We start from the raw sequence: 19,840 nt of genomic DNA, 5'->3' as shown, positions 1-19,840 counted from the left end.
AGACAGACACACACAAACACAGATACACATACACACAGAGACAGACACACACAAACACAGATACACATACACACAGAGACAGACATACACAAACACAGATACACATACACACAGAGACAGACATACACAAACACAGATACACATACACACACAGACAGACATACACAAACACAGATACACATACACACAGAGACAGACACACACAAACACAGATACACATACACACAGAGACAGACATACACAAACACAGATACACATACACACAGAGACAGACATACACAAACACAGATACACATACACACAGAGACAGACATATACAAACACAGATACACATACACACAGAGACAGAGATACACAAACACAGATACACATACACACAGAGACAGACACACACAAACACAGATACACATACACACAGAGACAGACATACACAAACACAGATACACATACACACAGAGACAGACACACACAAACACAGATACACATACACACAGAGACAGACACACACAAACACAGATACACATACACACAGAGACAGACATACACAAACACAGATACACATACACACAGAGACAGACACACACAAACACAGATACACATACACACAGAGACAGACATACACAAACACAGATACACATACACACAGAGACAGACATACACAAACACAGATACACAAACACACAGAGACAGACATACACAAACACAGATACACATACACACAGAGACAGACATACACAAACACAGATACACATACACACAGAGACAGACACACACAAACACAGATACACATACACACAGAGACAGACACACACAAACACAGATACACATACACACAGAGACAGACACACACAAACACAGATACACATACACACAGAGACAGACATACACAAACACAGATACACATACACACAGAGACAGACATACACAAACACAGATACACATACACACAGAGACAGACATATACAAACACAGAAACACATACACACAGAGACAGACATATACAAACACAGATACACATACACACAGAGACAGAGATACACAAACACAGATACACATACACACAGAGACAGAGATACACAAACACAGATACACATACACACAGAGACAGACATACACAAACACAGATACACATACACACAGAGACAGACACACACAAACACAGATACACATACACACAGAGACAGACACACACAAACACAGATACACATACACACAGAGACAGACATACACAAACACAGATACACATACACACACACAGACAGACACACACAAACACAGATACACATACACACAGAGACAGACACACACAAACACAGATATACACACACACACAGAGACAGACACACACAAACACAGATACACATACACACAGAGACAGACACACACAAACACAGATACACATACACACAGAGACAGACACACACAAACACAGATACACATACACACAGAGACAGACACACACAAACACAGATACAAATACACACAGAGACAGACATACACAAACACAGATACACATACACACAGAGACAGACATACACAAACACAGATACACATACACACAGAGACAGACATATACAAACACAGAAACACATACACACAGAGACAGACATATACAAACACAGATACACATACACACAGAGACAGAGATACACAAACACAGATACACATACACACAGAGACAGACACACACAAACACAGATACACATACACACAGAGACAGAGATACACAAACACAGATACACATACACACAGAGACAGACATACACAAACACAGATACACATACACACAGAGACAGACACACACAAACACAGATACACATACACACAGAGACAGACATACACAAACACAGATACACATACACACAGAGACAGACACACACAAACACAGATACACATACACACAGAGACAGACATACACAAACACAGATAGACATACACACAGAGACAGACACACACAAACACAGTTACACATAGACACAGAGACAGACATACACAAACACAGATACACATACACACAGAGACAGACACACACAAACACAGATACACATACACACACACAGACAGACACACACAAACACAGATACACATACACACAGAGACAGACACACACAAACACAGATACACATACACACAGAGACAGACATACACAAACACAGATAGACATACACACAGAGACAGACACACACAAACACAGATACACATAGACACAGAGACAGACATACACAAACACAGATACACATACACACAGAGACAGACACACACAAACACAGATACACATACACACAGAGACAGACATACACAAACACAGATACACATACACACACACAGACAGACACACACAAACACAGATACACATACACACAGAGACAGACACACACAAACACAGATACACATACACACAGAGACAGACATACACAAACACAGATAGACATACACACAGAGACAGACACACACAAACACAGATACACATAGACACAGAGACAGACATACACAAACACAGATACACATACACACAGAGACAGACACACACAAACACAGATACACATACACACAGAGACAGACATACACAAATACAGATACACATACACACAGAGACAGACACACACAAACACAGATACACATACACACAGAGACAGACACACACAAACACAGATACACATACACACAGAGACAGACACACACAAACACAGATACACAAACACACAGAGACAGACACACACAAACACAGATACACATACATACAGAGACAGACATACACAAACACAGATACACATACACACAGAGACAGACACACACAAACACAGATACACAGACACACAGAGACAGACACACACAAACACAGATACACATACACACAGAGACAGACACACACACACACAGATACACATACACACAGAGACAGACACACACAAACACAGATACACATACACACACAGACAGACACACACAAACACAGATACACATACACACACAGACAGACACACACAAACACAGATACACATACACACAGAGACAGACACACACAAACACAGATACACATACACACAGAGACAGACACACACAAACACAGATACACATACACACAGAGACAGACATACACAAACACAGATACACATACACACAGAGACAGAGATACACAAACACAGATACACATACACACAGAGACAGACATACACAAACACAGATACACATACACACAGAGACAGACATACACAAACACAGATACACATACACACAGAGACAGACACACACAAACACAGATACACATACACACAGAGACAGACATACACAAACACAGAAACACATACACACAGAGACAGACATATACAAACACAGATACACATACACACAGAGACAGAGATACACAAACACAGATACACATACACACAGAGACAGACATACACAAACACAGATACATATACACACAGAGACAGACACACACAAACACAGATACACATACACACAGAGACAGACATACACAAACACAGATACACATACACACACACAGACAGACACACACAAACACAGATACACATACACACAGAGACAGACACACACAAACACAGATACACACACACACACAGAGACAGACACACACAAACACAGATACACATACACACAGAGACAGACACACACAAACACAGATACACATACACACAGAGACAGACATACACAAACACAGATACACATACACACACACAGACAGACACACACAAACACAGATACACATACACACAGAGACAGACACACACAAACACAGATACACATACACACAGAGACAGACACACACAAACACAGATACACATACACACAGAGACAGACATACACAAACACAGATACACACACACAGAGACAGACACACACAAACACAGAAACACATACACACAGAGACAGACATATACAAACACAGATACACATACACACAGAGACAGACGTACACAAACACAGATACACATACACACAGAGACAGACATACACAAACACAGATACACATACACACAGAGACAGACATACACAAACACAGATACACATACACACAGAGACAGACACACACAAACACAGATACACATACACACAGAGACAGACATACACAAACACAGATACACATACACACACACAGACAGACACACACAAACACAGATACACATACACACAGAGACAGACATACACAAACACAGATACACATACACACAGAGACAGACACACACAAACACAGATACACATAGACACAGAGACAGACATACACAAACACAGATACACATACACACAGAGACAGACACACACAAACACAGATACACATACACACAGAGACAGACATACACAAATACAGATACACATACACACAGAGACAGACACACACAAACACAGATACACATACACACAGAGACAGACACACACAAACACAGATACACATACACACAGAGACAGACACACACAAACACAGATACACATACACACAGAGACAGACACACACAAACACAGATACACATACATACAGAGACAGACATACACAAACACAGATACACATACACACAGAGACAGACACACACAAACACAGATACACAGACACACAGAGACAGACACACACAAACACAGATACACATACACACAGAGACAGACACACACACACACAGATACACATACACACAGAGACAGACACACACAAACACAGATACACATACACACACAGACAGACACACACAAACACAGATACACATACACACACAGACAGACACACACAAACACAGATACACATACACACAGAGACAGACACACACAAACACAGATACACATACACACAGAGACAGACACACACAAACACAGATACACATACACACACAGACAGACACACACAAACACAGATACACATACACACAGAGACAGACACACACAAACACAGATACACATACACACAGAGACAGACACACACAAACACAGATACACATACACACAGAGACAGACACACACAAACACAGATACACATACACACAGAGACAGACATACACAAACACAGATACACATACACACAGAGACAGACATACACAAACACAGATACACATAAACACAGAGACAGACACACACAAACACAGATACACATACACACAGAGACAGACACACACAAACACAGATACACATACACACAGAGACAGACATACACAAACACAGATACACATACTCACAGAGACAGACATACACAAACACAGATACACATACACACAGAGACAGACACACACAAACACAGATACACATACATACACAGACAGACACACACAAACACAGATACACATACACACAGAGACAGACACACACAAACACAGATACACATACACACAGAGACAGACATACACAAACACAGATACACATACACACAGAGACAGACACACACAAACACAGATACACATACACACACACAGACAGACACAGACAAACACAGATACACATACACACAGAGACAGACATACACAAACACAGATACACATACACACAGAGACAGACACACACAAACACAGATACACATACACACAGAGACAGACACACACAAACACAGATACACATACACACAGAGACAGACACACACAAACACAGATACACATACACACAGAGACAGACATACACAAACACAGATACACATACACACAGAGACAGACATACACAAACACAGATACACATACACACAGAGACAGACACACACAAACACAGATACACATACACACAGAGACAGACATACACAAACACAGATACACATACACACACACAGACAGACACACACAAACACAGATACACATACACACAGAGACAGACATACACAAACACAGATACACATACACACAGAGACAGACACACACAAACACAGATACACATAGACACAGAGACAGACATACACAAACACAGATACACATACACACAGAGACAGACACACACAAAGACAGATACACATACACACAGAGACAGACATACACAAATACAGATACACATACACACAGAGACAGACACACACAAACACAGATACACATACACACAGAGACAGACACACACAAACACAGATACACATACACACAGAGACAGACACACACAAACACAGATACACATACACACAGAGACAGACACACACAAACACAGATACACATACATACAGAGACAGACATACACAAACACAGATACACATACACACAGAGACAGACACACACAAACACAGATACACAGACACACAGAGACAGACACACACAAACACAGATACACATACACACAGAGACAGACACACACACACACAGATACACATACACACAGAGACATACACACACAAACACAGATACACATACACACACAGACAGACACACACAAACACAGATACACATACACACACAGACAGACACACACAAACACAGATACACATACACACAGAGACAGACACACACAAACACAGATACACATACACACAGAGACAGACACACACAAACACAGATACACATACACACACAGACAGACACACACAAACACAGATACACATACACACAGAGACAGACACACACAAACACAGATACACATACACACAGAGACAGACACACACAAACACAGATACACATACACACAGAGACAGACACACACAAACACAGATACACATACACACAGAGACAGACACACACAAACACAGATACACATACACACAGAGACAGACACACACAAACACAGATACACATACACACAGAGACAGACACACACAAACACAGATACACATACACACAGAGACAGACACACACAAACACAGATACACATACACACAGAGACAGACACACACAAACACAGATACACATACACACAGAGACAGACACACACAAACACAGATACACATACACACACAGACAGACACACACAAACACAGATACACATACACACAGAGACAGACATACACAAACACAGATACACATACACACAGAGACAGACACACACAAACACAGATACACATACACACACAGACAGACACACACAAACACAGATACACATACACACAGAGACAGACATACACAAACACAGATACACATACACACAGAGACAGACACACACAAACACAGATACACATACACACAGAGACAGACATACACAAACACAGATACACATACACACAGAGACAGACATACACAAACACAGATACACATACACACAGAGACAGATACACACAAACACAGATACACATACACACAGAGACAGACATACACAAACACAGATACACATACACACAGAGACAGACACACACAAACACAGATACACATACACACAGAGACAGACATACACAAACACAGATACACATACACACAGAGACAGACATATACAAACACAGAAACACATACACACAGAGACAGACACACACAAACACAGATACACATACACACAGAGACAGAGATACACAAACACAGATACACACACACACAGAGACAGACACACATACACACAGAGACAGACACACACAAACACAGATACACACACACACAGAGACAGATACACATACACACAGAGACAGACATACACAAACACAGATACACATACACACAGAGACAGACACACACAAACACAGATACACATACACACACAGACAGACACACACAAACACAGATACACATACACACAGAGACAGACATACACAAACACAGATACACATACACACAGAGACAGACACACACAAACACAGATACACATACACACAGAGACAGACATACACAAACACAGATACACATACACACAGAGACAGACATACACAAACACAGATACACATACACACAGAGACAGATACACACAAACACAGATACACATACACACAGAGACAGACATACACAAACACAGATACACATACACACAGAGACAGACACACACAAACACAGATACACATACACACAGAGACAGACATACACAAACACAGATACACATACACACAGAGACAGACATATACAAACACAGAAACACATACACACAGAGACAGACACACACAAACACAGATACACATACACACAGAGACAGAGATACACAAACACAGATACACATACACACAGAGACAGAGATACACAAACACAGATACACATACACACAGAGACAGACATACACAAACACAGATACACATACACACAGAGACAGAGATACACAAACACAGATACACATACACACAGAGACAGACATACACAAACACAGATACACATACACACAGAGACAGACATACACAAACACAGATACACATACACACAGAGACAGACACACACAAACACAGATACACATGCAAACAGAGACAGACATACACAAACACAGATACACATACACACACACAAACACAGATACACATACACACAGAGACAGACATACACAAACACAGATACACATACACACAGAGACAGACATACACAAACACAGATACACATACACACAGAGACAGACACACACAAACACAGATACACTTACACACAGAGACAGACACACACAAACACAGATACACATACACACAGAGACAGACACACACAAACACAGATACACATACACACAGAGACAGACATACACAAACACAGATACAAATACACACAGAGACAGACACACACAAACACAGATACACATACACACAGAGACAGACACACATACACACAGAGACAGACACACACAAACACAGATACACATACACACAGAGACAGACACACACAAACACAGACAGACATACACACACACACACATATGCAGATACACACACACACAGACACATGCATACACACAAACATAAATACACAGACACACACACACACACAGACACAGACATACACAAACACAGATACACATACACACAGAGACAGACACACACAAACACAGATACACATACACACAGAGACAGACACACACAAACACAGATACACATACACACAGAGACAGACACACACAAACACAGATACACATACACACAGAGACAGACACACACAAACACAGATACACATACACACAGAGACAGAGATACACAAACACAGATACACATACACACAGAGACAGAGATACACAAACACAGATACACATACACACAGAGACAGACACACACAAACACAGATACACATACACACAGAGACAGACTTACACAAACACAGATACACATACACAGAGACAGACACACACAAACACAGATACACATACACACAGGGACAGACATACACAAACACAGATACACATACACACAGAGACAGACACACACAAACACAGATACACATACACACAGAGATAGACACACACAAACACAGATACACATACACACAGAGACAGAGATACACAAACGCAGATACACATACACACAGAGACAGAGATACACAAACACAGATACACATACACACAGAGACAGAGATACACAAACACAGATACACATACACACAGAGACAGACACACACAAACACAGATACACATACACACAGAGACAGACATACACAAACACAGATACACATACACACAGAGACAGACACACACAAACACAGATACACATACACACAGAGACAGAGATACACAAACACAGATACACACACACACAGAGACAGACATACACAAACACAGATACACATACACACAGAGACAGACATACACAAACACAGATACACATACACACACACAAACACAGATACACATACACACAGAGACAGAGATACACAAACACCGATACACATACACACAGAGACAGACACACACAAACACAGATACACATACACACAGAGACAGACATACACAAACACAGATACACATACACACAGAGACAGACACACACAAACACAGATACACATACACACAGAGACAGACATACACAAACACAGATACACATACACACAGAGACAGACACACACAAACACAGATACACATACACACAGAGACAGACATACACAAACACAGATACACACACACACACAGAGACAGACACACACAAACACAGATACACATACACACAGAGACAGACATACACAAACACAGATACACATACACACAGAGACAGACATACACAAACACAGATACACATACACACAGAGACAGACATACACAAACACAGATACACATACACACAGAGACAGACATACACAAACACAGATACACATACACACAGAGACAGACACACACAAACACAGATACACATACACACAGAGACAGACATACACAAACACAGATACACATACACACAGAGACAGACACACACAAACACAGATACACATACACACAGAGACAGACATACACAAACACAGATACACATACACACAGAGACAGACACACACAAACACAGATACACATACACACAGAGACAGACACACACAAACACAGATACACATACACACAGAGACAGACATACACAAACACAGATACACATACACACACAGAGACAGACATACACAAACACAGATACACATACACACAAACACAGATACACATACACACAGAGACAGACACACACAAACACAGATACACATACACACAGAGACAGACACACACAAACACAGACAGACATACACACACACACACATATGCAGATACACACACACACAGACACATGCATACACACAAACATAAATACACAGATACACACACACACACAGACACAGACATACACAAACACAGATACACATACACACAGAGACAGACACACACAAACACAGATACACATACACACAGAGACAGACATACACAAACACAGATACACATACACACAGAGACAGACACACACAAACACAGATACACATACACACACAGACAGACACACACAAACACAGATACACATACACACAGAGACAGACACACACAAACACAGATACACATACACACAGAGACAGAGATACACAAACACAGATACACATACACACAGAGACAGACACACACAAACACAGATACACATACACACAGAGACAGACACATACAAACACAGAAACACATACACACACAGACAGACACACACAAACACAGATACACATACACACAGAGACAGACACACACAAACACAGATACACATACACACAGAGACAGACATACACAAACACAGATACACATACACACACAGAGACAGACATACACAAACACAGATACACATACACACAAACACAGATACACATACACACAGAGACAGACACACACAAACACAGACAGACATACACACACACACACATATGCAGATACACACACACACAGACACATGCATACACACAAACATAAATACACAGATACACACACACACACAGACACAGAGATACACAAACACAGATACACATACACACAGAGACAGACATACACAAACACAGATACACATACACACAGAGACAGACATACACAAACACAGATACACATACACACAGAGACAGACACACACAAACACAGATACACATACACACAGAGACAGACACACACAAACACAGATACACATACACACAGAGACAGACATACACAAACACAGATACACATACACACAGAGACAGACATACACAAACACAGATACACACACACACAGAGACAGACACACACAAACACAGATACACATACACACAGAGACAGACATACACAAACACAGATACACATACACACAGAGACAGACATACACAAACACAGATACACATACACACAGAGACAGACACATACAAACACAGAAACACATACACACACAGACAGACACACACAAACACAGATACACATACACACAGAGACAGACATACACAAACACAGATACACATACACACAGAGACAGACATACACAAACACAGATACACATACACACAGAGACAGACACATACAAACACAGAAACACATACACACACAGACAGACACACACAAACACAGATACACATACACACAGAGACAGACACACACAAACACAGATACACATACACACAGAGACAGACATACACAAACACAGATACACATACACACACAGAGACAGACATACACAAACACAGATACACATACACACAAACACAGATACACATACACACAGAGACAGACACACACAAACACAGATACACATACACACAGAGACAGACACACACAAACACAGACAGACATACACACACACACACATATGCAGATACACACACACACAGACACATGCATACACACAAACATAAATACACAGATACACACACACACACAGACACAGAGATACACAAACACAGATACACATACACACAGAGACAGACACACACAAACACAGATACACATACACACAGAGACAGACATACACAAACACAGATACACATACACACAGAGACAGACAGACACAAACACAGATACACATACACACAGAGACAGACACACACAAACACAGATACACATACACACAGAGACAGACACACACAAACACAGATACACATACACACAGAGACAGAGATACACAAACACAGATACACATACACACAGAGACAGACATACACAAACACAGATACACATACACACAGAGACAGACACACACAAACACAGATACACATACACACACAGACAGACACACACAAACACAGATACACATACACACAGAGACAGACATACACAAACACAGATACACATACACACAGAGACAGACACACACAAACACAGATACACATACACACAGAGACAGACATACACAAACACAGATACACATACACACAGAGACAGACATACACAAACACAGATACACATACACACAGAGACAGATACACACAAACACAGATACACATACACACAGAGACAGACATACACAAACACAGATACACATACACACAGAGACAGACACACACAAACACAGATACACATACACACAGAGACAGACATACACAAACACAGATACACATACACACAGAGACAGACATATACAAACACAGAAACACATACACACAGAGACAGACACACACAAACACAGATACACATACACACAGAGACAGAGATACACAAACACAGATACACATACACACAGAGACAGAGATACACAAACACAGATACACATACACACAGAGACAGACATACACAAACACAGATACACATACACACAGAGACAGAGATACACAAACACAGATACACATACACACAGAGACAGACATACACAAACACAGATACACATACACACAGAGACAGACATACACAAACACAGATACACATACACACAGAGACAGACACACACAAACACAGATACACATGCAAACAGAGACAGACATACACAAACACAGATACACATACACACACACAAACACAGATACACATACACACAGAGACAGACATACACAAACACAGATACACATACACACAGAGACAGACATACACAAACACAGATACACATACACACAGAGACAGACACACACAAACACAGATACACTTACACACAGAGACAGACACACACAAACACAGATACACATACACACAGAGACAGACACACACAAACACAGATACACATACACACAGAGACAGACATACACAAACACAGATACAAATACACACAGAGACAGACACACACAAACACAGATACACATACACACAGAGACAGACACACATACACACAGAGACAGACACACACAAACACAGATACACATACACACAGAGACAGACACACACAAACACAGACAGACATACACACACACACACATATGCAGATACACACACACACAGACACATGCATACACACAAACATAAATACACAGACACACACACACACACAGACACAGACATACACAAACACAGATACACATACACACAGAGACAGACACACACAAACACAGATACACATACACACAGAGACAGACACACACAAACACAGATACACATACACACAGAGACAGACACACACAAACACAGATACACATACACACAGAGACAGACACACACAAACACAGATACACATACACACAGAGACAGAGATACACAAACACAGATACACATACACACAGAGACAGAGATACACAAACACAGATACACATACACACAGAGACAGACACACACAAACACAGATACACATACACACAGAGACAGACTTACACAAACACAGATACACATACACAGAGACAGACACACACAAACACAGATACACATACACACAGGGACAGACATACACAAACACAGATACACATACACACAGAGACAGACACACACAAACACAGATACACATACACACAGAGATAGACACACACAAACACAGATACACATACACACAGAGACAGAGATACACAAACGCAGATACACATACACACAGAGACAGAGATACACAAACACAGATACACATACACACAGAGACAGAGATACACAAACACAGATACACATACACACAGAGACAGACACACACAAACACAGATACACATACACACAGAGACAGACATACACAAACACAGATACACATACACACAGAGACAGACACACACAAACACAGATACACATACACACAGAGACAGAGATACACAAACACAGATACACACACACACAGAGACAGACATACACAAACACAGATACACATACACACAGAGACAGACATACACAAACACAGATACACATACACACACACAAACACAGATACACATACACACAGAGACAGAGATACACAAACACCGATACACATACACACAGAGACAGACACACACAAACACAGATACACATACACACAGAGACAGACATACACAAACACAGATACACATACACACAGAGACAGACACACACAAACACAGATACACATACACACAGAGACAGACATACACAAACACAGATACACATACACACAGAGACAGACACACACAAACACAGATACACATACACACAGAGACAGACATACACAAACACAGATACACACACACACACAGAGACAGACACACACAAACACAGATACACATACACACAGAGACAGACATACACAAACACAGATACACATACACACAGAGACAGACATACACAAACACAGATACACATACACACAGAGACAGACATACACAAACACAGATACACATACACACAGAGACAGACATACACAAACACAGATACACATACACACAGAGACAGACACACACAAACACAGATACACATACACACAGAGACAGACATACACAAACACAGATACACATACACACAGAGACAGACACACACAAACACAGATACACATACACACAGAGACAGACATACACAAACACAGATACACATACACACAGAGACAGACACACACAAACACAGATACACATACACACAGAGACAGACACACACAAACACAGATACACATACACACAGAGACAGACATACACAAACACAGATACACATACACACACAGAGACAGACATACACAAACACAGATACACATACACACAAACACAGATACACATACACACAGAGACAGACACACACAAACACAGATACACATACACACAGAGACAGACACACACAAACACAGACAGACATACACACACACACACATATGCAGATACACACACACACAGACACATGCATACACACAAACATAAATACACAGATACACACACACACACAGACACAGACATACACAAACACAGATACACATACACACAGAGACAGACACACACAAACACAGATACACATACACACAGAGACAGACATACACAAACACAGATACACATACACACAGAGACAGACACACACAAACACAGATACACATACACACACAGACAGACACACACAAACACAGATACACATACACACAGAGACAGACACACACAAACACAGATACACATACACACAGAGACAGAGATACACAAACACAGATACACATACACACAGAGACAGACACACACAAACACAGATACACATACACACAGAGACAGACACATACAAACACAGAAACACATACACACACAGACAGACACACACAAACACAGATACACATACACACAGAGACAGACACACACAAACACAGATACACATACACACAGAGACAGACATACACAAACACAGATACACATACACACACAGAGACAGACATACACAAACACAGATACACATACACACAAACACAGATACACATACACACAGAGACAGACACACACAAACACAGACAGACATACACACACACACACATATGCAGATACACACACACACAGACACATGCATACACACAAACATAAATACACAGATACACACACACACACAGACACAGAGATACACAAACACAGATACACATACACACAGAGACAGACATACACAAACACAGATACACATACACACAGAGACAGACATACACAAACACAGATACACATACACACAGAGACAGACACACACAAACACAGATACACATACACACAGAGACAGACACACACAAACACAGATACACATACACACAGAGACAGACATACACAAACACAGATACACATACACACAGAGACAGACATACACAAACACAGATACACACACACACAGAGACAGACACACACAAACACAGATACACATACACACAGAGACAGACATACACAAACACAGATACACATACACACAGAGACAGACATACACAAACACAGATACACATACACACAGAGACAGACACATACAAACACAGAAACACATACACACACAGACAGACACACACAAACACAGATACACATACACACAGAGACAGACATACACAAACACAGATACACATACACACAGAGACAGACATACACAAACACAGATACACATACACACAGAGACAGACACATACAAACACAGAAACACATACACACACAGACAGACACACACAAACACAGATACACATACACACAGAGACAGACACACACAAACACAGATACACATACACACAGAGACAGACATACACAAACACAGATACACATACACACACAGAGACAGACATACACAAACACAGATACACATACACACAAACACAGATACACATACACACAGAGACAGACACACACAAACACAGATACACATACACACAGAGACAGACACACACAAACACAGACAGACATACACACACACACACATATGCAGATACACACACACACAGACACATGCATACACACAAACATAAATACACAGATACACACACACACACAGACACAGAGATACACAAACACAGATACACATACACACAGAGACAGACACACACAAACACAGATACACATACACACAGAGACAGACATACACAAACACAGATACACATACACACAGAGACAGACAGACACAAACACAGATACACATACACACAGAGACAGACACACACAAACACAGATACACATACACACAGAGACAGACACACACAAACACAGATACACATACACACAGAGACAGAGATACACAAACACAGATACACATACACACAGAGACAGACATACACAAACACAGATACACATACACACAGAGACAGACACACACAAACACAGATACACATACACACAGAGACAGACTTACCCAAACACAGATACACATACACACAGAGACAGACACACACAAACACAGATACACATACACACAGAGACAGACATACACAAACACAGATACACATACACACAGAGACAGACACACACAAACACAGATACACATACACACAGAGATAGACACACACAAACACAGATACACATAAACACAGAGACAGAGATACACAAACGCAGATACACATACACACAGAGACAGAGATACACAAACACAGATACACATACACACAGAGACAGAGATACACAAACACAGATACACATACACACAGAGACAGACACACACAAACACAGATACACATACACACAGAGACAGACATACACAAACACAGATACACATACACACAGAGACAGACACACACAAACACAGATACACATACACACAGAGACAGAGATACACAAACACAGATACACATACACACAGAGACAGACATACACAAACACAGATACACATACACACAGAGACAGACACACACAAACACAGATACACATACACACAGAGACAGAGATACACAAACACAGATACACATACACACAGAGACAGAGATACACAAACACAGATACACATACACACAGAGACAGACATACACAAACACAGATACACATACACACAGAGACAGACACACACAAACACACACACACACACACACACACAGACAGACACACACAGAGACAGAGATACACAAACACAGATACACATACACACAGAGACAGAGATACACAAACACAGATACACATACACACAGAGACAGACATACACAAACACAGATACACATACACACAGACAGACATACACAAACAGATACACACACACACAGAGACAGACACACACAAACACAGATACACATACACACAGAGACAGACACACACAAACACAGATACACATACACACAGAGACAGAGATACACAAACACAGATACACATACACACAGAGACAGACATACACAAACACAGATACACATACACACAAACACAGATACACATACACACAGAGACAGACACACACAAACACAGATACACATACACACAGAGACAGACACACACAAACACAGATACACATACACACAGAGACAGAGATACACAAACACAGATACACATACACACAGAGACAGAGATACACAAACACAGATACACATACACACAGAGACAGACATACACAAACACAGATACACATACACACAGAGACAGACACACACAAACACAGATACACATACACACAGAGACAGAGATACACAAACACAGATACACATACACACAGAGACAGAGATACACAAACACAGATACACATACACACAGAGACAGACATACACAAACACAGATACACATACACACAGAGACAGACACACACAAACACAGATACACACACACACACAGACAGACATACACAAACACAGATACACATACACACAGAGACAGACATACACAAACACAGATACACATACACACAGAGACAGACATACACAAACACAGATACACATACACACGGAGACAGACACACACAAACACAGATACACATACACACAGAGACAGACACACACAAACACAGATACACATACACACAGAGACAGACATACACAAACACAGATACACATACACACAGAGACAGACATACACAAACACAGATACACATACACACAGAGACAGACACACACAAACACAGATACACATACACATAGAGACAGAGATACACAAACACAGATACACATACACACAGAGACAGACATACACAAACACAGATACACACACACACACAGACAGACATACACAAACACAGGTACACATACACACACAGAGACAGACATACACAAACACAGATACACATACACACAGAGACAGACACACACAAACACAGATACACATACACACAGAGACAGACATACACAAACACAGATACACATACACACAGAGACAGACATACACAAACACAGATACACATACACACAGAGACAGACACACACAAACACAGATACACATACACACAGAGACAGACACACACAAACACAGATACACACACACACAGAGACAGACATACACAAACACAGATACACATACACACAGAGACAGACATACACAAACACAGATACACATACACACAGAGACAGAGATACACAAACACAGATACACATACACACAGAGACAGACACACACAAACACAGATACACATAAACACAGAGACAGACATACACAAACACAGATACACATACACACAGAGACAGACATACACAAACACAGATACACATACACACAGAGACAGATATACACAAACACAGATACACATACACACAGAGACAGACACACACAAACACAGATACACATACACACAGAGACAGACATACACAAACACAGATACACATACACACAGAGACAGACATACACAAACACAGATACACATACACACAGAGACAGACATACACAAACACAGATACACATACACACAGAGACAGACATACACAAACACAGATACACATACACAC

General features: G+C 40.8%; 1 protein-coding gene across 2 annotated transcripts in view; it reads right to left on the bottom strand.

Moving 5' to 3' along the window:
- Window positions 1-19,840, bottom strand: part of LOC137366668 (kremen protein 2-like) — a 43,312-nt gene that overhangs the window by 8,761 nt on the left and 14,711 nt on the right. The window lies entirely within an intron of this gene.

This window comes from Heterodontus francisci, unplaced genomic scaffold, assembly GCF_036365525.1.
Source record: "Heterodontus francisci isolate sHetFra1 unplaced genomic scaffold, sHetFra1.hap1 HAP1_SCAFFOLD_1074, whole genome shotgun sequence".
Taxonomy (NCBI): Eukaryota; Metazoa; Chordata; class Chondrichthyes; order Heterodontiformes; family Heterodontidae; genus Heterodontus; species Heterodontus francisci.
This window is presented reverse-complemented; position numbering and strand designations above follow the sequence as displayed.